Source organism: Cervus elaphus, chromosome 19 (genome assembly GCF_910594005.1).
Source record: "Cervus elaphus chromosome 19, mCerEla1.1, whole genome shotgun sequence".
Classification (NCBI taxonomy): Eukaryota; Metazoa; Chordata; class Mammalia; order Artiodactyla; family Cervidae; genus Cervus; species Cervus elaphus.
Genome location: NC_057833.1, coordinates 74,832,239 through 74,853,270, shown reverse-complemented (window position 1 = coordinate 74,853,270; position 21,032 = coordinate 74,832,239). Strand labels below are relative to the sequence as shown.

Here is a 21,032-nt window from a genome sequence, read left to right as displayed (position 1 = left end):
CACGGCAGGGGCTGTCATCCCCCCTTCGGTTCCCCAGCCCAGCAGGTGGGCAGCCCTGAGCCTGGAGGGGGTGACCCGGGGCTGCTTCACCTCCTGGGGACTGCGGAGAGACCCGATGACCCTCCGGACGAGCTCTGCATTCAGAGCATCTCCTGCTTCTGATTGGCAGAGAGGGACAAAAAGAGAGCTGGCTTGGAGGACGCTTCTCTAAGCTCCCTCTGAGGTCCTGTGGTGGGGGGCGGAGAGGAAGGCCACAGTAAGGGAAATGCTCCCTGACCCCAGCTGGACACTTCAGGGAAGCCGTGCATCCGCCGCGGCTCACTTTGCTCTTCTCAAGGCGCACCCAGAGCAGGGAAGCAGGCGGCGATGCCCCAGCCCGATACAGAGTAGGCGCCAGGGCTTGGGTGTCTGGGGTTCTCAGACACCCTCTGCTAGCAGCCTCACTCTCGCCCCATCCCCTGCTTGATCCCAAGAAAGGAGAAGTGTGGGCTCCCCTTCCCCCCCTGTAGCCCAATTCATTGGAGCCAGATAACGGGGAGCAGGGGCTCTGAAGCAAGGGCAAGTGGTCACCAGGCACAGGACTCCCCTAGGTCCCCTGGCTTCCAAGACTGGGCATCTGTGACTGCACAGGAATTTAACAGCCTCCCCAGAGGGAGAAAGGGCCCTCCGCTGAATACGCCCATGCTCCAGCATGGACACGTGTGCACAGACATGCACACACAGACACACACATGTGCACATGCATCCACACACAGTGTGCGTGTAAAATGTGTGCACACACATACACACAGGCGCACACACATGCACATACCACACATAGACACACAAACACACACGTGCATGCACCACACATAGACACACAAGCGCAAACACACAGGCACACATGCACACACACACACAAGCACACACATGCATGCACCACACATAGACACACATACATACACACACAGGCAGACATACACACAAGCGCACACGCAAGCACAAACACAAATGCACACGCAGGCAAAGATGCACACATACACACAAACACACTCATGTACACACACAGGCAAAGACACTCACATACACACAAGCACACACACTTTTTCTATCCCAACAGAGGAGAATTATCAAAGCTTGACCCCTTTTATCTTTTGAAAGAGGTGAGATGAGATGCTGTCAACATCAGAAGTGACAGTTCCCTCCCAAGAATGTCCTGAAGGTTTCCTGGAGAAGTCCAATGGGATATGGGTGCCAAGTGGAAGACAGGCTCCTGAGGGAGGGGAGCGCTGAGTGGTGGGCTTGACTCGGCTGTCCTTGGGGACATTTTGCTGCTGAGATACTCGAGGTTCTGGGAATCTCCACAAAAGCAGCCAGGCAGGCAATTCTGGGAGACAGTGAGCACCTGTGTTCGGGAGCGGCCGGATCTGATGTGGAGTGCTAGCTCCACCGCTTTCTGTCATCCTGGGCACCTAACTCTGCGCTCTTCTGAGCTGGCCTCTAGGCCAGTAAGGTGGGACAAGAGCATCGTCTTTGTAGACTGTTGTGAACAGTGAAGGAGGCCATGTAGACTGAGTGCCTGGAACCCTCTGGAACACAGCAGGTGTGATGTTCTCTGTGGTTGGTCCATGCCTTTTGATACAAACGAGAGGAGGCAGACGTGGTCCTCAGACCTCGGCCATCACTGTCCCTGCTTCCTGACCTTGCTCTGTGTCCTCTGTCTTTGCTGCTGGCGCTGGGGGGCTGGCGGGGAAGGCTCCGGGCTGGCGGGGAAGGCTCCTGGCTGCACCTTTAGCCCTGGGGGAGAGCTGGACCATCTGGGGTTCCGAGCGTGTGCTGGAAGTCCTACCTCACTCTGACACCCAGCAGCTCAGTTGGGACTTTAAATCCTGGGCTGAGAGCTCCTGCAGCAATGTTTTCAGTGGCTGTGGTTTCTTAAAGTCCCAGGCGCTGGATTAATTCTGAAAGGTCCCGGCATGCCGTCATGCTCTGTCTCCCTTTTATCCATCCCTTCTCCTTTCTGGGGAAGCCACTCTTGAGGGGAGAGCCTGGGTAGGCAGTGGGGAGGCAGGAGCTGCTTCTGGCGCTTGTGTTGTTCTGTCTGCCCTGTGGTCCCTCGGCAGCTCCCACATTGTTTCTGCACTCGGTCCCTCAGCATGTACCGTAGGGATAATGCTCTAGGTGTTCCAGGTTCTCAGAGAAACTGGTGGCGCCCCGGTGACTGGCTCACTGCTTCCTCGGTATGAAGGAGACTCGAGCACACATGTCACATCGCCCGTCCAGGTACCCAGTGCGGGGCCGCCACAGGGATCTGGGGTCCCCTTGAAGGATCCGTGTTCCATCTGCGGGCTTTTCCTGCAGAGGTTGTGCATAGGTGGCTTGGGGGTGGGGGGCAGACGGGGCTAATCTTCCCGGGTCTGGGTCCTTCCTGGGTGTACCCGGAAGCGGCCTCCAAGGGGGCTGAGAGGCGTGCAGGGAGCCAGTCCTTCCTCAGGGCCTCCACTTCCAGCCCCTCAGATCCGGATTAGTTCCCTAACCTCCCTCAGTCACGATTTCTCCACTGCCGCATGGGGATTCTCGTTGGCCTGCTTGTTACAGGAATCAGAGTGGACAGTGCAAATCACTTAGTTATCCCAAGTGTTCACTGAGCAGCTACTCCTTGCTGAGGTCTGGGGTCCAGGGTGAATGGGGCATTCATGGCGCTCGGTGAGACCCACCCAGCCATGGCCCCTTTGCACACCCTCCCCCACCCTGCTTCCCCCGGAGGGACAGACTGAACTGCTGCTGTTGCAGGGGGCCCAGTGAGGGACGGGACACAGCGGGACCCAGCTGTGGACAGGGCTGATGCCGGCTACATGTGGGTTTCCATGAAGAGGCTTCCTTCCTTAGGGAAGACCAGCCTGGTGGGGAACGGGCCCTTCTCCTAGGCCGGGCAGTCTCAGGAAGACCAAGCCTGTGACTGCCGAATGGCCAGGGCGGCAGCCTCACGCAGCCAGCTGCATCTCCGCACACCCGTCCACATCTGCTCTGCCACTTGTCGGGGGCACAGGTGGGACCTGGCACCTCTTGGCACCAGGTGAAGGAAGAGGGAGTGGGAGCCGGGTCCCCAAACCCAGGGAGCCGGGAACCCTGCCGTCAGGATTCCCCTCTAGAGCTGGTGCATCTTATCCCCACCCACAGGGCTTGCTGTTTCTCTCTGAGGCTTCCCCCACCTCAGAACCTGCTCCTTTCTCCCATGCGCCTCCGGAGGAGGGCTGGGTTTGGCTGGGTTGCCTGGGACATGACAGATGATGCCCCTGGCATCAGGGAGCTTGAGGGACTCCTAGCTGGTGGCACGTCTGGGCGTGGGTTTGCCCACCTTCTGAAGGAGGCAGAGTGAGGCCTTTGTGGGATCCCTGGCCCCGGGCTTGGGCTTAGTGAGAAGCCTTGTCTGGGCAAGACCAGTCATTCTGGGGACCATCGTAAGTGGCACTGAAAGGGACCAATGGGTGCGTTGCCTGTCTAGCAGCGCCCCCCCACCCCACCCCCGCCGTGGGACAGCCCCTCACCAGGCGCTCTGGGCCAGGACCGCCCCCAGCCGCTCTGAGCTGCGTCCCCGCCTTGCTCTGTAGCTGGAATCCAGGTCTTAACAGGCACCAGCCGCTTGAGTTCTACTCGGTCGTTTCTGCTCTGAAACAATGGAACAAATGAGAAAATCCCGGAAGGAAGAGCAGAGAGAGCCCTGGGAAGTTGTTGAAATGTCAGCAGAAGGCTGTTCCCAGTTCCCGACGGTTGGTTGTGGTTGGGTCCCCCCACCCGCCGCTGGGGCTGCCCCCCCTTTCCCCCCCCCCCCCCGCCCCAGAGCTAAGCCCTCCTCTGCTGGGGCTCCTCTCCATGTGCTGCCTTCCTCTCAACCTGGCTCTGTTGCCACTTGGGGCCCCGGGCCCTGCCATGGATTCCTCGGGAGCCAGCAGTTAGCCTCCGTGGACCTTCAGGGCCAGGCCCGCCATCCCCTCCCCAGCGGTTTCCCTGGGGCTCAGGCCCTCCTCCCTGCTCTGGGGGCCCTGGCTCTGCCTGCCCTGCCACAGGCTCCCCATGTCCCCCTGTCCTGCTCCGACCCTGCTCCCTCCAAGGATGCAGCCTTCCCTGCCTTCGGCACAAACACAGGCTTTGGCCTTTCAGGCTGGCTGCTCATCATCAGGGCAGTCCTGTCCTCTGTTGAAGGGTGCCCCTGCCGCAGTCTTGTCCAGTGTGGTCAGCGTGGCGAGGCCTGGAGTCCTTCCCTGGCTCATGAAATGTCTCCCCTCCTGGGATGTCTGTCTGGCCACCTGGCCAAGCCCAGTGGAGAGTCCCTTTCACCCTCAGACGTGTGCTTGGCTCGCCCCTCACTCAGAGCCTCCCTTCCCTGCCCACCTGCAGGGTCTTGACTCTTCTGTAGGGGGAACGTCCGAAAGACCCTCCACAGTTCTCTGGCTTTGCTGTTGTCTGGCTCCTCACATCACCACCAGGTGGACGGCGGCTCCCCTTCGTCGGCCTCCGAAGTCCCAGCAAAGTCATTTATCTTCCTTTAAATGTTCCTAATGTAAAAGCTTTAAAAGGATATTGAAATGGTAACATAAGCTAATTGCAGCCAAGGAAGCTGGAGAAAGGGGGTCATTCCACACCCTCTCCCGGTTTCAGTGTAAATGGAGGCGGCTGTGTCATCATGGGGCAGAGACCCTGCCCCTCTCCCGTGATGACACTGTGTCTCCAGCTGGGCTGTGAACATCAACGCGTCTCCATTTTCAGTCTCTTTACCAAATAGATCAGCCGCTAGAGTGCAGCCGCCTGACTCCTGAGGGGCCGCGCCGGGTGCTCCGGAACACGACGTCTCGGGCGCACGGTCTCACGCATTCTAGCCCAAAGTTGCGGGGGGCCCAGGAGGCTGCAGATCTCCCTCCTCTTTCCCACGGGCTATGGTCGGAGGCCTCTTAAGCCAGACACTTTCTGACACCCTGAGGCCCTGGGAGGGGGTTGGCTGGGGGCCTGAACCCCACTAATGCCATCGGGGTTGAGGATAATGATGTGGAGACCTTGTGGGCCGAGTGCAGGGGACAGGGCCGCTCTCCGAAGTCACCTATGTGGTGGGCGGAGGCCATGGTGCTGGACACAGCATCTCAGTGCCCGGCTCTGCCAGCGGAAGACCCCAGGGAGGTCACCTTCTCCCCGATGAGGTGGGTGCGATGCTGGCACCCCGCCCCCCATGGGGTGATGCGGATGGCTCTGAACAGCACCCATATGGAGCCCAGGGCAGAGCTGGCTCCCTGCAGAGGCGCAGTGAGTGCATCTTGTCCCCTGGCCCCCCTCCCTATCCCCTCAGAGACTCTGGAAGGAGCCTGGCAGTGCCTCGGCATCCTCAGTTTCGCGTCTGTGAGCCCACCGTGACAAATAATCACAAAGAGGGGGCAGTGCCAAGGCCCTGAGGCCCCGGGGCCCACTGCCCAGACACCTCCTTCTCCAGCCTGGCAGAGGCAATGCCTGCTGGCAGCAGGGCTACCTCATGCCCTGAGCGAGGGCACCAGTGGTCTCGCCAGAGCCCTTGTGGGCTGAGGGGCTGCTTGGCCTCAGAAACATGCAGAATGCAGCCCTGGGCATCAGGGAAGAAGAGCACAGGCAGAGCGCCCCGTCAGAACCGACGTGCAGATGAGGGATGAAAGGGATGCCTCCAGGATGCTGAGCCCTGTGCCAGTTATGGGCGCCCGGACACCAGCCTGGCTGTGGGCAGCGGGAGCTGGGTGGACAGGTAGCCTAGAGTTACTACAGGCTGGGACCCTGCACCCCTGTCCTGGGTTTGCTGTCTGCGATTGGCAGGCTGCACTCCTGGGGCCTGGGAGGCGGAGGGGCGGACTTTGGCAAGAAGGTCTAAGAGGGTCCCCAGAGGACTCAGAGGGACCTCAGGTGTCCTTGTGACAAGGTAGCCCAGTCCCACCCCACTGAAGGGTTTCTCCATGTTCCATCTCCACCCCTCCCCACTCGAGACAGACAGGCCATGAGATGGAAGAGGGCCCCCACAGCCCTTGCCTGGGTGGGGCAGAGGCCTGGGCTCCAGACGGGGATGGCTCGTGGCCAATGGAAGGGGCACGTCCGTGGCCCAGCTCGAAAGGCGTTGACATGGAGCCTCTTGCTCGACTTAGCGGGCTGTTTCCTCATGCTTTTGTGGCTATTTGCATTTCCAGGGTTGTGAATCTTTCTGAGAAAAATGTATTCTAAGACTGTGCACACCTGAAGATACAGCTGCAGGAGTCTAAAAAGTGCACGCGCGTCTCCCTGGGCCCCAGTTTACAGCTGTGCTGTGGGTCACTGCACCGCGCACTCAGCTGCCTTGGAGATGGCACCAAGCGTTTTCAGCCTCAAAAAAGTCATATCCACAAAGCCTTGACCCTACTCCTGCCTGCTTGTCCCCTGCATCGGCTCCATCACCTCCACCAGGTACCACATCTCCTTCTCAATTCCCAGAGCTGTTCACCCAGTGGGAACTTTTGCCTAAACAGAAACTTTCAGCACCTTGATTCTGTTGTTGCTCAGTTGCCAAGTCCTGCCTGACTCTTTGTGACCCCACGGACTGCAGCACGCCAGGCTTCCCTGTCCATCACCAACTCCCAGAGCTTGCTCAAACTCGTGTCCATTGAGTTGGTGATGCCATCCAACCATCTCATTCTCTGTCACCCTCTTCTCCTCCTGCCCTCAATCTTTCCCAGCATCAGGGTCTCTTCCAGTGAGTCAGCTCTTAGCATCAGGTGGCCAAAGTAGTGGAGCTTCACCTTCAGCATCCGACCTTCCAATGAATATTCAGGACCGATTTCCTTTAGGATTAACTGGTTTGATCTCCTTGCCATCCAAGGGACTCTCAAGAGTCTTCTCCAACACCAGAGTTTGAAAGCATCAATTCTTCAGCGCTCAACCTTCTTTATGGTCCAACTCTCACATCCATACATGACTACTGGAAAAACCATAGCTTTGACTGTACAGACCTTTGTCAGAAGAGTGATGTCTCTGCTTTTTAACTCAATCTAGACATGATTAAAGAAGACCCAGAATGTTCTTCATTTGGATTCAGATTCCCTGCCTAATATTTTTTTTAATTTTTAAAAATTGTAATAAAATTCACATGCTACATTACCATCTTCACCATTTTACATGTACAGTTCAGAGGCAATAATTCATTCACACTGTTGTGCAACCATCCCCACCATCCATCTCTAGAACTTTCTCATTTCGCCAAATGAAACTCTGTCCCCACTAAACACTGCGTTTCTGTCCCCTTCCGGAGACCCTGGCACCAACCACTGTCTTCTGTCTCTGTGAATCTGACTTCTCTGGGCACCTCCTGTAGAGGGGGGTGTCATAGAGTATTTGTCCTTTTATGGCTGGCTTCTTCCCTGCACATCACATCCTTAAGGCTAATCCAAGTTGTGGCAGCTGTCAGAATGCCCTTCCTCTTTAAGGCTGAGTCAGATTGCCCTGTGTGGATGGACCACATCTTGCCGATCCATTTATTCATCAATGAATCTGTCTGCTATCTTGTAAACCTGAATCATTTCCACTCTTCTCTCCTCAGTTTGCAAAGAGTAGGTCTGTTGCAATGATGCATTATTGTGTCTTCTGGAAAACGTTGTGTTCCCATAGTCCTCCCGTTTTCCAGACCTGGTTGTGTTCATCTCGGGCGGGTGTTTGCAGCGTGGTCCATGAAGTGTGATGTATAGCAGCCGGGGATGAGAGTAAACTGTTCAAGGGAAGACAGATGCTTTTCCGATGCAATTACACTCAGTCCGCTTACCGGCAGCATGACATCAGCGTCAAGAGCATCAGTCCAGGGAGGGGTGCAGTTTGTGTGAATTTGCACCCATGAGTGTGCACTCAGGTTACGTGCCTCAGTGTCTTCATCTGTGTGGTGGGGGGAAGCCAGCGTCTACCTCACAGGGTGGCTGCGATGATATTCAACTGTGTGTGCCCTGTGCCGAAATGGGGTGGTGCGTGGTGTGTGCTCTGTAAGGTCTTGTTTTTATTTTTATTTATCTGTGTCACGGATTTGAGTTACCAAATCTCTGTGGCTTGTTGGGGGAGCCTTCCCGAGACCCCTGGCCTTGTCCATCTCCACATCGTTCCAGGCCCAGGGCCGTGTCCATGCATGGTCTGTGGAACGAAGGGCCGGGCCAGCCCCACGGGTGCGTCCCGCTCAATGACACTGGTGACTGTGTTCCCCAGGTTGGCCCCCAGTTCACACTCCTTCCCCCATTCTTCCCAGGAAAGACAAGACCGGGAATGCCTTTCATTTCTCCTCCGACTATTTCTGAGGCAGCGTTCTGTGGGGACTGCAGTGAGGAGGGAGGGTGGGAAGGGGGGACGTGACCCCGCCCAGTGCAGGCTCTCGGCTTGGATGCCCCAGGACCACCAGCCTGGGTAGTGACGTGGGGCGGCCTGCGTGTCTGCACGTGCTCCAGCTGCGTTAGGGTTTCTAGGCCTCTGGTTCATTTATTCTGCTGGAAAGGGCTGTAGAGATACTCACAAGCACTTAACAGTAATTTTACAGGCGGAAGAAGCCTTTCTGTGGAAGCGAGCCGTGTGTGGAGCGTGCTTGGCCAGTCGCTGGCCCCTGTAGCCTGGGGGGACTCGCTGTCTGTCTGTCCCTCCAACCCTCGTGTGCAGCCTGGGGGAGCTGCCTGGCCCTGTGGGGGTGCGGGGTAGGGGAGCTTCAGGGAGACAAAGTCAGAGCCCACCCGTGGATGGTGGGAGTTAGGACCGTTTGTCACAGGCAGATCCTCCTCAGTTTAGCCCAGATAGAACACAGCCACAAGGCAAAGCGGCCACCGCCCTCCCATCACCACGCCCAGCCCCGCAGGCTCGGGGCACCCAGGCGCTGTCCAGGGGACTCAGGCATCCCCGAGGCCGGCTGCACGTCACATTGATTCATTCTGTAAGCAGAACAGTTAGCGGAGCCCAGTGACTCAGGCTGCCTTTATCCTCACAGCTTCTGCCTTGGGGATTTTTTGTTGTTGTTTTTACTTTCATAGCGTTACAAATCACAGAAAAAGAGGCCGTGCATTTGACATGATCATCTAGAGATCTTCAATAATCTCTCCACCTGCAGTTTACATTTGCAAAAGCAGCTCACGCAGAGCGTCGTTCCTTGTTACGTAAAGGCTGACTGTCAGCCGCAGCAGCAGCAGCCGGGTGTGGCTGGTGGCTTGTCTAGAGCCTGTCTGCTGCACGCCCCAGTTCCAGGGTGCTTTGGGGAGCAGCCCCCAAGATGTTTTCACTCAGAGTTGCGTTATGTAAGCTTCACATGGGGAAAAGTTGAGACATGGGCAGTACTTAAAGACTCAAAATTAATGGTCGTACATACTCTAAAAAAAATCTCTCAATGAAGCTTCTTATGTAAGCCTCAAATGTCTTACCGTCGCTGTTAATAACAGAAAAATCAAAAGCTGGGAGCAAATACAAGAAATCACTGAAACACGTGACTCCAGGGATGGCCCAGGATGCCCCCTGGAGCCGCCAGGATGTGCAGCTGTGGTCCAGCATATATGGGAGACAGATTCTGCATGTGGTGTTTTGAAGGCTGAGCCACAAAGAGCAGAGATGAGAGATGGCATCTGTGCCCTCTGGGCAGAGACAAACAGAATGTTCCAAGGAACAAGGGTGTGGAGGGCACTTCTGGTGGCCAGGTTTTAATGGGGAAACGTGTAGAAGCAGTGAATTTCCTCCAGGAATGTTTCTTGAAGCAGTGCTGGCTGGCACTGACAGAAAAGGTGGATGAGACGGGTCACAGCCTCGGGGAGTGAAGAGGACACACCTGTGCAGGTGATGCCTGGGTGACGGAGGAGCAGCAGCCCTGTGGGCGGGTGGAGGCCAAGTCTCAGGCGCCTAGGGTGTTAAGCTCTGATCATCAGGGTCCGAGTCTGTGGGCTTCGGTAAATAAGTCTGGAGGGTGTGGGCTTCATGCACTGCCGGACGCAGCTGATGTTCTGAACTACGGACATGTCGAGACCTCCTTCCACCTGACCCCTGCTCCCTGTGCCCCCACGTTCCCCCCTGGAACATGACAGGGTGAGGAACCCCACACCCTGGTTTTCCCAACTCATCTTTTGCACAGTCGCTCTCCTCCCAGTCCCTTCCCGGAAGCCCAGGGCCTCTCTTGAGATGGAGGTGCTGTAGCTAGGGCCCTCTCTGAGTCTGGGGTCTCTGACTCCGTCTCCAGCCCTGTGATGACCCCTCCAGCTCCCACCCTGCTCTGCAACACCAGGCTTGGCTTCTGGAAGAAGGAGCCTTGTGGGTATCGGCTTTCAACCAAGTGCCGTGAGCCCCGGGCATAGCCCCCGGGCGTCAGACTCTAAGAACAGCATGCCCAAGAGGAATTGTTTGGTTCGGTGTGGAGGCTACTCAGGCCACACGGCCTCCACACGCTGGGTGACGTGGATGCTGTGTGACCTGGGGCAATGAGGGTTTCAGTGTGGCCCGGGAGGCACCGCCCGGCCGATGTTACCTCGGGGACAAGTACCCCTTAAAGTCCAGCGGCACTGAGCAGAAACCCCGATCTTTGGAGGCACTTGTAGCAGCCTCAGTGTAGGGTATGCCCTTGGGGGTTTTCTCCGGGTGGTGGACACTGGCCTCTGTCTGGATAAGAAGCTGGACAGTGGGACTGGAGCCCCCCTGAGGCTACCATTGCCCATGCCCAAAGATGTTTGTATTCTCGCAGGAAAACCGTTTTTCTTTTTCTAACTTTTTATTTTGTATTGAAGGATAGCTGATTAACCATGTTGTGATAGTTTCAGATGAACAGCCAAGTGGCTCAGCCATACACATCCATGTATCCATTCGCCTCCCCAATCCCCTCCTGTCCAGGTGGCACATAATGTTGTATGCTCAATTTTGCTAATGAAATTTCAAACAATAAGAAGAAAAGGAAATGCAGGGGGTGATGGAGGGAAGAAGGAAGGCCTCTTTCCACTGCACAGGGAAGCTCGTTGGCTCCCCCATGCCCCACGGCCAGCTGCCTTCAGCAGCCTTCCTTCCCCGCCTCCCATCTCGATGTGATCACCGTTGCTCACCAGGGTGTCTGTGTGATGGCCCATGTTCCTCTGGCTGATTCCTGTCTGCCCACATTGTCGCCTCGTCTTGCCTTGTTCCTGGGGGTTCCCACTGTTTCTGGTGAATTGTGTCCCCCCAAAAGATATGCCCATGTTCTGACTGCACCCCCCCCCAACAACCTGTGAATGGACTACGTTTGGAAATAGGTTCTTTGCTGGTGTAACCAAGATGAGGTGAGGCAGGGCTGGACGTGACTGTCCTTGAAGAAGAGGGAGGTGTGCCCGTTCAGAGAACAGATGGCAGAGGCAAAGCCTGGTCGATGCATCCACAAAGCAAGGAGCCCCAGGGGTGCTGGCCACTCTCCAAACTGCAGAGAGACAGGATGGACCCTCCCTGAGGGTTTTCAGGAGGACCCAAACCCACCGCCACCTCCACTGCAGACTCCAACCTCCAGAACGGAGGATGAACTTCTGTGGGTTTAAGCTGCCCTTTTGTGATATCTTGTTATTGGGTTGACCAAAAATTTCCTTCGGGTTTTTCACATCATTGTACAGAAAAACCCAAATGATCTTCTTGGCCAATTAATACAATAGCCCCAGGAAACTCATACAGTTGCCTCATTTTAACCTAATTACCTCCTTAAAGACTTTCTCCAAATACAGCCCAGAAAGCCTGGACCCTTCTCTGGAAAAGGCTGAAAGGCACAGCTTCCCTAGCCCCTCAGATTCCCGGATCCCCAATTCATTCCTGCCCGAGAAGTGATGATGGAACCGGATGCTTGCTTCCCATGTCTGCTGCGGTCTGACCTGAGCTGGAGGCAGGGGTCCTTCCCGCCTTCTGGTCCTGGGTCTCACTGTCACGTGGTTTCTTCTTGTCTTTTGCCCTTGTCCAACCCCCACCTTCTTCATCTGCTTTGAAACAGGGTGGGAGAGGCTGCGTGTTGGGACCAGGCTCCCCGTGGATGGTCCCCAGGGCCCCAGGTCCTCCCCAGCACCTTCCCTTTTGCACCTTCCCTGCCCCGGGACACCCAGGAGCCCTGACCCCAGGGTGGATCTGCTGGGACCACACTCAGAGTTCTGCTGCAGCAGAGGCTGCGAGGGGAGCACTGGGCTCTGGGTCATGAGCTGCCTCTCACTGGGAAACCTTGGGAAACGTCCTCACCTCCAGCCCTGTTTCAGCACATTTCTTATTCTTTTAGTTCGTCGCTTTCTGCATTTTCAGTCGCCTGTGATCCATTATTTATAACAGTGGATCAGAAGTAAAGACACCAACAGTGAAAAAAAAACACAGAGTAGCCCAGAGAGATGACAAGAGTGCTGAGTGGCTCAGCCGTGACAAATGGGTTTCGTGGGGAGAAGGCGGCTGCCGACTGGGTGGGAAATGGGCCCTGAGATCCCGCTGAGCCCGAGGAGGCGGGGGTTTACAGCGTCTGGGTGGCCGAGTCCTGCTGTTGAACATCCCTAACCAGGACAGGATTCCTCCAACTGCGGACTGTTCCCTCCAACCTCTCTACCTCCCTGCCCCACACCCACAGCAGCTCTTACGGGAGGTGGGGGAATCGCAGCCTTTGACCCTCCAAGCCATCAATGTCTCCTCTCTTCAGCCTGTCCTTCCCTAGTCCCATCCTGAAGCTTTATCCCAGTCCTGTACGCACTCCACATAGCATCAAGGACTCCTCATTGTTATTCAATCACTCAGTCGTGTCCTACTCTCTGCAACCCCATGGACTACAGCACACCAGAGTTCCCTGTCCTTCACCGTCTCCTGGAGTTTGCTCGGACTCATATCCATCGAGTCGGTGATTCCATCCAACCACCTCATCCTCTGTCGACCCCATCTCCTCCTGCCTTCAATCTTTCCCGGCATCAGGATCTTTTCCATGGAGTCTGCTCTTCGCATCAGGTGGCCAAAGTATTGGAGCTTCAGCTTCAGCATCAGTCCTTGCGATGAATATTCAGGGTTGACTTCCTTTAGGATTGACTGGTTTGATCTCCTTGCAGTCCAAGGGACTCTCCAACACCACAGTTCCGAGGCATCAGTTCGGCGCTCAGCCTTCTTTATGGTCCAACTCTCTAAAGGACTCCTATCACCTGCAAAAGAGATTCCAGCCATCTCAAAATGAAGGTCAAGTTGTGCCCAATCCCTGGGGCTTCTGTAGCAGATCGCCACAAGAAGAATAACCAAAAAGAACAGAAATGTATTTTTGCACAGTCCTGGAAGCTGAAAGTCCTAAATGAGCTTCACTGGGGTCAGAGTCAAGGTGTTGGCAGAGGTCTTGGGGGAGCATCCATTCCCTGCCCCTTCCCACATCCGAGGCTGCTGGCGGATCTCTGCTTATGGCCACAGCCCTCCAGTCTTCAAGGCCAGTATCCTCCAGTCCGTATCTGCCCCACACTCTTCACATCACTTTCTCCTCTGTGTGTTGTTAGCTCTCACCCCGCCTACCTGGTGACTGTGTGATTTCATTTAGGCCCACCTACATCATCCAGGATTGTCTCAGGATCTAAGCACACCTGCAGAGACTGTAGGGCAGTACTCACAGGTTCCTGGGGTTAGGGGGAGGGTATCTCTCAGGGGCATGGGCTTCCCAGGTGGCTCAGCGATAGAGAATCCACCCGCCAATGTCGTAGATTTGGGTTTGATCCCTGGGTCAGGAAGATGCCCTGGAGAAGGAAGTGGCTACCTACTGCAGTGTTCTTGCGTGGAGAATCCCCTGGACAGAGGAGCCTGGCAGGCTACAGTCCATGGGATGATAAAGACTCGACTTAGCGACTAAACAACAACAGTCTGTGGGGTGTGTTCAGTTGCTCAGTCATGTCCGATTCTTTGCAACACTATGGACTGTAGCCCGCCAGACTCCTCTGTCCATGGGATTCTCCAGGCAGGAATACTGGAGGGAGTGGGCCATTATTCAGGGACTGCAGGGATGTCAGCCGCATGGTTGTAAACACATTCCAGCTTCTGCTGGCCCCGCGTTTCCTGGGCTCTGCAGGCTCTCTGCATGTGGTCACTGTGCCCTAAACCCCACGGGATCGCTGGTCTGGAGTGTGCGTGGGGCTGAGCGAGGGGGTCGCACCTCCCCGGCAGCCCCAGCCCGTGCCCCTGCTCCTGTGGTCCACCTGACCTTCCCGGCCAGCCCTCTTTCACCGACATGTCCCGTATGCCTTTAGTTTCATGTGTATAGTGAACATCACCACGTCCCCTGCCACCGGCAACAGGCGACAGGAGGGCCTTAGATGTCTCTCTGCTCCCCCAGCAGATCTTGCTCTGCGTTTGATTGTATTAACTCATGCCATGCGAGACCAATGTGCCTCTCAAATGCTCTCACCTAACAGATGTTTATTGAAGGCCTCCTGTGTGTTGGACCCCAGAGAAGGTGATGCTAGGGAGGTGATGTGCTTCAGAACATCAGCCTCAATCACCCTCCCACCCCTCTGGGTTACTTTTCCCATGGCCTGGGTTTCAGCAGAATGGGGTTTGCCTCCACCAGTGTCCCATGCTGCTTGTATGATCTTGGGCCTCCGTTTTCGCATCTGTAAATGGGGCTGGTACCTGCCTGGCACACATTTGGATCACACTTAACACATCCCAGAAGTCTTGGGAAGTGTTCTATAGAGGCTGTGTATCTTCCCTACGTAGCAGAAGAGGAAGGTGTGCATTGAAGAGGGTAAGGCATTTGCCCATGATCCCAGAGTCCATGAGCTGGTAAACCAGGAGGGCTGGCTTCAGGTCCGTGTGGTGAATGTGCCTCTCAGGGAGAAGGAATCTCACCTGTGGGGTGAGCTGGTCATCCCAACGTGTGGGGCTTGGGGCAGAGGCTGCTCCAGGGAGCCCCCCAACACTGTGAAGCAGGTGGAGTTGGTGTTGTCCACTCTGAGGATGAGATGTCAGAGACTAGAGACGTTGGAAGACTTGCCTGGGGTGCCCAGTTTATTAGAGAAGGAACAGAGTCAGGTCCTGATGCCCAGGCTGAAGGCTTTTCCTCGGCGGGTTCCTCCAGCCTTGCAGGCTCTGCAACGAGGTTGCAGTTTGGGGCCTCTCTCTGCATTCGCCCCAGGCTCACCCTGTCACAGCTCCAGGAGGCTTTGCACTGCGTGTGCTTCCTCCCGAGCGCATCCATGATTCTTGGCCTCACCCACCGCTGGTCCCCATCATCTGAGACGGTTTATCACACTGAGCTGCCAGCTCCTCCCCGCTCCTTCGCTCTGACCATCGCCTGCTGCTGGACTGGCAGCCGCCCTTCCTTTTCATCCCTGCTCACTTGCTATGTCACCTTGGAAGAAGGGTTCCTCCCCTCTCTGAACCTTAGTATCTGCAAGATAGGAATAACAGTCCCCACCATTAAAGCTTGCTTGAAGAATTGAAGACAAATAAGTGGCAAGAAAAGGGGGCCATTCTCTCTTTCTTACACACACACACACACATATATACGCACACTTGTTTTCAAGTCAGGATCCACAGGGTGCATTTACTTGCTGTCACCCTTGGCCTCTTTCTATCCCATTTTTTTTAATCCCCTTTGCGTTCCTTGTCGTTTATTTGTCAGAGAAGACATATTACTTATGGTCCCCAAAACATGCCCTAAAGATAGATATATGACATCTGAGAAATAATAAGGGAAATTGTTGTCAGCTTTCTTTGCATGTGACAGAAGCACTGTGGCTTATCTTAAACCCTAAGAAAGAGATCTTATATTTTAGAGGTCCATGCTTAAATACATGCATGAAATAGTATGATGTCTAAAATGAGCTTTCAGATAACCCTGATGGAGGGAGAAGTTGGGAGACAGAGAAGGCAGGATGGATCTTGTGTTGCTAATTGTGGAAGCTGGGAGATGGGGACTGAGGTTCCATTATGCCAGGCCTTCAGCTTTTGTAGTAACAGACCATTTCCATTATGTATAAAAGTTCTCTTTTTTTTTTTTTTCAGGGAATGTACGTAATGTTTCTGGTTCATAGTAATAAATGGTAGTTTTTGTTTTTATCTTATGTTTTCAAATGACAGGGCCAGAAAAATACCTCTTAAATTGGAAAGAGAAATGAGGTCTAATTCAGATTTTATCTTAGACAAAGAAGATGTGATTGCCTGCCTGGTGGTTAGCAGTGATCCATTCTGAATGTGACATTATTGTGACATGTTCTTGAAACAAGGGGGAGGATGGAATGAACATTATATTCACCTTTATGTATGCAATTTATAATTTGAGGTAGACTGCAGAGGAATTGCAGATATACATGGATGGATGGGGAGATAGCCTACAATCTTTCCTTTGGTGAAAATGTGTATTCCTTGAGGGATGGTAAAAAAAAAAGTTAAATGTGGGATATGGGTCTTGGTCTCTTTGTAGCTTGTTTGTTTTATATATTAAACACTCATAATTCCCAGGTGCTGAAAAAGCAATAGAAATTCAGCTTTTAATTCCCCCAAAGATAGCAAAACCACCACTGAGTTGGCGTTCAGCTGTCCTGACAGCTGGCCTGGTGAGTTCTAACTCGTGGAGCTGGAGCATGGGCACTGGGGCCAGACTGAAATACTCTGGTTTGTTTTGAGGGAAGGCAGAGCCCTATAAAAGCTTAATAATTTATAAAAAATATAAAAATGAGTCATGGTCTGATAGACAAAGGAAAGGAATTTGGATTGGTTTATTTTCTTCCGAGCGTGGGGAGCAAATCAATATTCACTCCAGGTAGGTGATCAGAAATATCAGTAATTTAAGAACAAGGCAGATAGAATGTAGACACCGTAAGGGGGAGTGACAGCAGAAAAGAGGCCAAGTGACCACATCTGCTTCCCGTTAGGACCACCATTAAAGTCTGATTTCAGCACTGCACGCGTCTCTGGGCTTGGAGCCAGGTGGCCCACATTTGTATCCAGGACCACACAGACCTGGTCAGGCCAGGTTCTCTCTCTGTGTCAGAGCTCTCATCTGAGAGCTGAGGGAATGATGATACTCCAAGCTTAGGAGGTTCCTCCGAGGACCCAGGGTCACAGGGTGTAAGACTCTTGACTCAGGTTTTGGCCGGAGCGTGGACTCAACCACGTTAGATGGTGGTGGTGGTGGTGGTAGTGATGATGGTGGAGTAAGGGATGGTGTAGTCACGGTGGGGATGGTGGTGGTGACAGTGGAGATAGAGGAGGAGGTGGTGGTGATGGTGATGATGACAATGGACTAAGGGATGGTGGTAGTCACGGTGGGGATGGTGGTGGTGATGGTGATGATGACTATGGACTAAGGGATGGTGGTAGTCACGGTGGGGATGGTGGTGGTGATGGTGATGATGACGATGGACTAAGGGATGGTGTAGTCACAGTGGGGATGGTGGTGGTGATGGTGATGATGACGATGGACTAAGGGATGGTGTAGTCACAGTGGGGATGGTGGTGGTGACAGTGGAGATAGAGGAGGAGGTGGTGGTGATGATGATGATGACAATGGACTAAGGGATGGTGGTAGTCACAGTGGGGATGGTGGTGGTGATGGTGATGATGGAATAAGGGATGGTGTAGTCATGGTGGGGCTGCTGGTGTTGATGGTGATGATGGAGTAAGGGATGGTGTAGTCATGGTGGGGCTGGTGGTGGTGATGGTGATGATGGAGTAAGGGATGGTGTAGTCACAGTGGGGCTGGTGGTGGTGATGGTGATGATGGAGTAAGGGATGGTGTAGTCACAGTGGGGCTGGTGGTGGTGATGGTGATGATGGAGTAAGGGATGGTGTAGTCACAGTGGGGCTGGTGGTGGTGATGGTGATGATGGAGTAAGGGATGGTGTAGTCACAGTGGGGCTGGTGGTGGTGATGGTGATGATGGAGTAAGGGATGGTGTAGTCACAGTGGGGATGGTGGTGGTGATGGTGATGATGGAGTAGGGGATGGTGGTAGTCATGGTGGGGCTGGTGGTGGTGACGAATGAGTAAGGGATGGTGGTAGTCATGGTGGTGGTATTGATGGTGATGATGGAGTAAGGGATGGTGGTAGTCATGGTGGGGCTGGTGGTGGTGATGGTGATGATGGAGTAAGGGATGGTGTAGTCATGGTGGGGGTGGTGGTGATGGTGATGATGGAGTAAGGGATGGTGTAGTCACAGTGGGGATGGTGGTGGTGATGGTGATGATGGAGTAAGGGATGGTGTAGTCATGGTGGGGCTGGTGGTGGTAATGATGGAGTAAGGGATGGTGGTAGTCATGATGGGGATGGTGGTGGTGACAGTGGATGTAAAGGAGGAGGAGGTGGTGGTGGTGATGGTGATGATTGAGTAAGGGATGGTGGTGGTCACGGTGGGGATGGGGGTTGGTGATGGTGGAGGTGATGGCAGTGGTGATGGTTCTGGCAGTCATGGTGGTGATGCCAGAGGTGATCGTGGTGATGGTGGAGCTGCTGGTGGGATTGGTATCCTTAGTGCTGTTAACCTAAAACCAGCAGATGCAGAGTTTGGCCTCAGCGTGTTGAGGCAGGAGGCTGCTTGGGCACCAATGTCCCAACATATGAAACCACCCAGAGATGCTGACGTGTTGATGTCAAGGCTGTGAGTCCTCAGTGCCTCTTGCTTGTGAACGTGGCCTTGGTATGGTCAGGGGGATGCCTCTCCATCTCCAGGGAAGATATCCATGAATTTCAGGGGGCCCTCCTGTAATCATAGCTGCCACTTAGTGGAGCACTTACTATGTACTGGGCCCTCTGTATGTCATGATGAAGGCTTCACGCTGGTATGACAATGCTCACTCTGCAGGGGAAGAGTCAGAGCCTCAAGGTTAGGAATCCTGCCCTGGCTCAAGCTGGAAAAGGAGAAGCTGGGCCTGAAGTCACTTCTCTGACTCCTCCCCATCCACCCCTCTGCTCTGCATGTGACTGGAGCAGTGCGCGACCCTGGCACCAGCTCAGGGCGATCCTGGGATGTGAGACTGTGGGAACCTCAGGGGCTGCAGCCGATCCAGGGCCCACTCCGTCAGAGGGAGCCAGCTAAGGGCAGTCACTCACTGTCCTTGCTCTCAGGTGCCCCCTCTGCCCTGAGGGCCAACAGTCAGTGATTTGTATAACTTTAGCAACAGAACTGTTTTTCTCTCAAAAATTTTACATACAGTCCTACAATATAAAGCTTACACAAACAGTTAAATGACTGTATTAGTACTCATTTATTCTGATAATTCAAATGTACAGCCCCCACTGGAGAATTACTGGGAATAGAAAGGTTCCTTGTGTGAGCACTGAGTTTGGAATTGGGGTTCAGGCTGGCAGCCGTAGGCTTACATTGGCGGCAGCACCAGTGAGCTTCAGCTCATTTCACTGACCCCCAGAAGGCTGCATGAGGAGCCATCCTGCGGCCATGGACAGGCCTGAAAACCCCAGCAGGAAGACCCTACAGCTCACCGGCCAGGAGGCATGTAGATCCGAGCCACTAGGGTCTCAGGACAGCAGTCATGGGCAGCCTCACGGGTGCTGACTATGTGAACCTGACACCCAGAATGACATCTCCCTCCCCAGATGTGTTGGTATTTAAGTTATTACAGCTGAGTAACTTGCTTTAGAGGGGCTTCCCTAATGGCTCAAATGGTAAAAAATCCATCACAATGCAGGAGACCAGAGTTCAGTCCCTGGGTCAGGAAGATCTGCTGGAGAAGGGAATGGCAACCCATTCCAGTATTCTTGCCTGCAAAATCCCATGGACAGAGGAGGATGTGGGCTACATCCATGGGATTGCAAAGAGCTGAACACAACTGAGCCACTAATCTCACACACACACACGCACACGCACACACAATTCAGTTCAGTCAATTAGTCATGTCTGACTCTTTACAACCCCAAGGACTGCAGCACACCAGGGTTCCCTGTCCCTCACCAACTAGGAGCTTGCTCAAACTCATGTCCATCGCATCAGTGATGCCATCCAACCATCTCATCCTCTGTCGTCCCCTTTTCCTCCCACCTTCAATCCATCCCAGCATCAGGGTCTTTTTCAATGAGTTGGTTCTTCACATCAGGTGGCCAAAGTATTGGAGTTTCAGCTTCAGCATCAATCCTTCCAATGAGTATTCAGGACTGATTATTTCCTTTAGGATTGACTGGTTGGGTCTCTTTGCAGTCCAGGGATCTCTCAAGAGTCTTCTCCAACAACACAATTTCAAAAGCATCAATTCTTCAGTGCTCAGCTTTCTTTATGGTCCAACTCTCACATCCATACGTGACTACTGGAAAAACCATAGTTTTGACTAGATGGACCTTTGTTGATAAAGTAATCTCTCTGCTTTTCAATATGCTGTCTAGGTTGGTCATAGCTTTTCTTCCAAGGAGCAAGTGTCTTTTAATTTCGTGGCTGCAGTCACCATCTGCCGTGATTTTGGAGCCCAAAAAAATAGTCTGTCACTGTTTCCATTGTTTCCCCATCTATTTGCCATGAAGTGATGGGACCGGATGCCATGATCTTAGTTTTCTGAATGTTGAGTTTTAAGGCAACTTTTTCACTCTCCTCTTTCACTTTCATCAAAAGGCTCTTTAGTTCTTCTTCACTTTCTGTCTTCAGGGTGGTGTCATCTGCATATCTGAGGTTATTGATATTTCTCCTAGCAATCTTGATTCCAGCTTGTGCTTCATCCAGCCTGGCATTTTGCTTGATATACTCTGCATATAGGGCTTCCCTTGTGGCTCAGCTGGTAAAGAATCTGCCCGCAATGCTGGAGACCTGGGTTTGATCCCTATGTTGGGAAGATTCCCTGGAGAAGGGAAAGGCTACCCACTCCAGTATTCTGGCCTGGAGAATTCCATGGACTGTATAGTCCATGGGGTCGCAAAGAGTCAGAAACGACTGCGTGACTTTCACTTTCGCTCACTCTACGTATAAGTTAAATAAGCAGGGTGACAGTATACAGCCTTGACGTACTCCTTTCAGTATTTGGAACCAATCTGTTGTTCCATGTCCAGTTCTAACTGTTGCTTCTTGACCTGCATCCAGATTTCTCAGGAGACAGGTCATGGTCTGGTATTCCCATCTCAGAATTTTCCAGTTTGTTGTGATC

General features: G+C 53.8%; 1 protein-coding gene across 4 annotated transcripts in view; it reads left to right on the top strand.

Annotated features, from left to right (window-relative positions):
- Nucleotides 1-21,032, top strand: part of PDE9A (phosphodiesterase 9A) — a 106,243-nt gene that overhangs the window by 673 nt on the left and 84,538 nt on the right. The gene's annotated exons all lie outside the window — the stretch shown is intronic.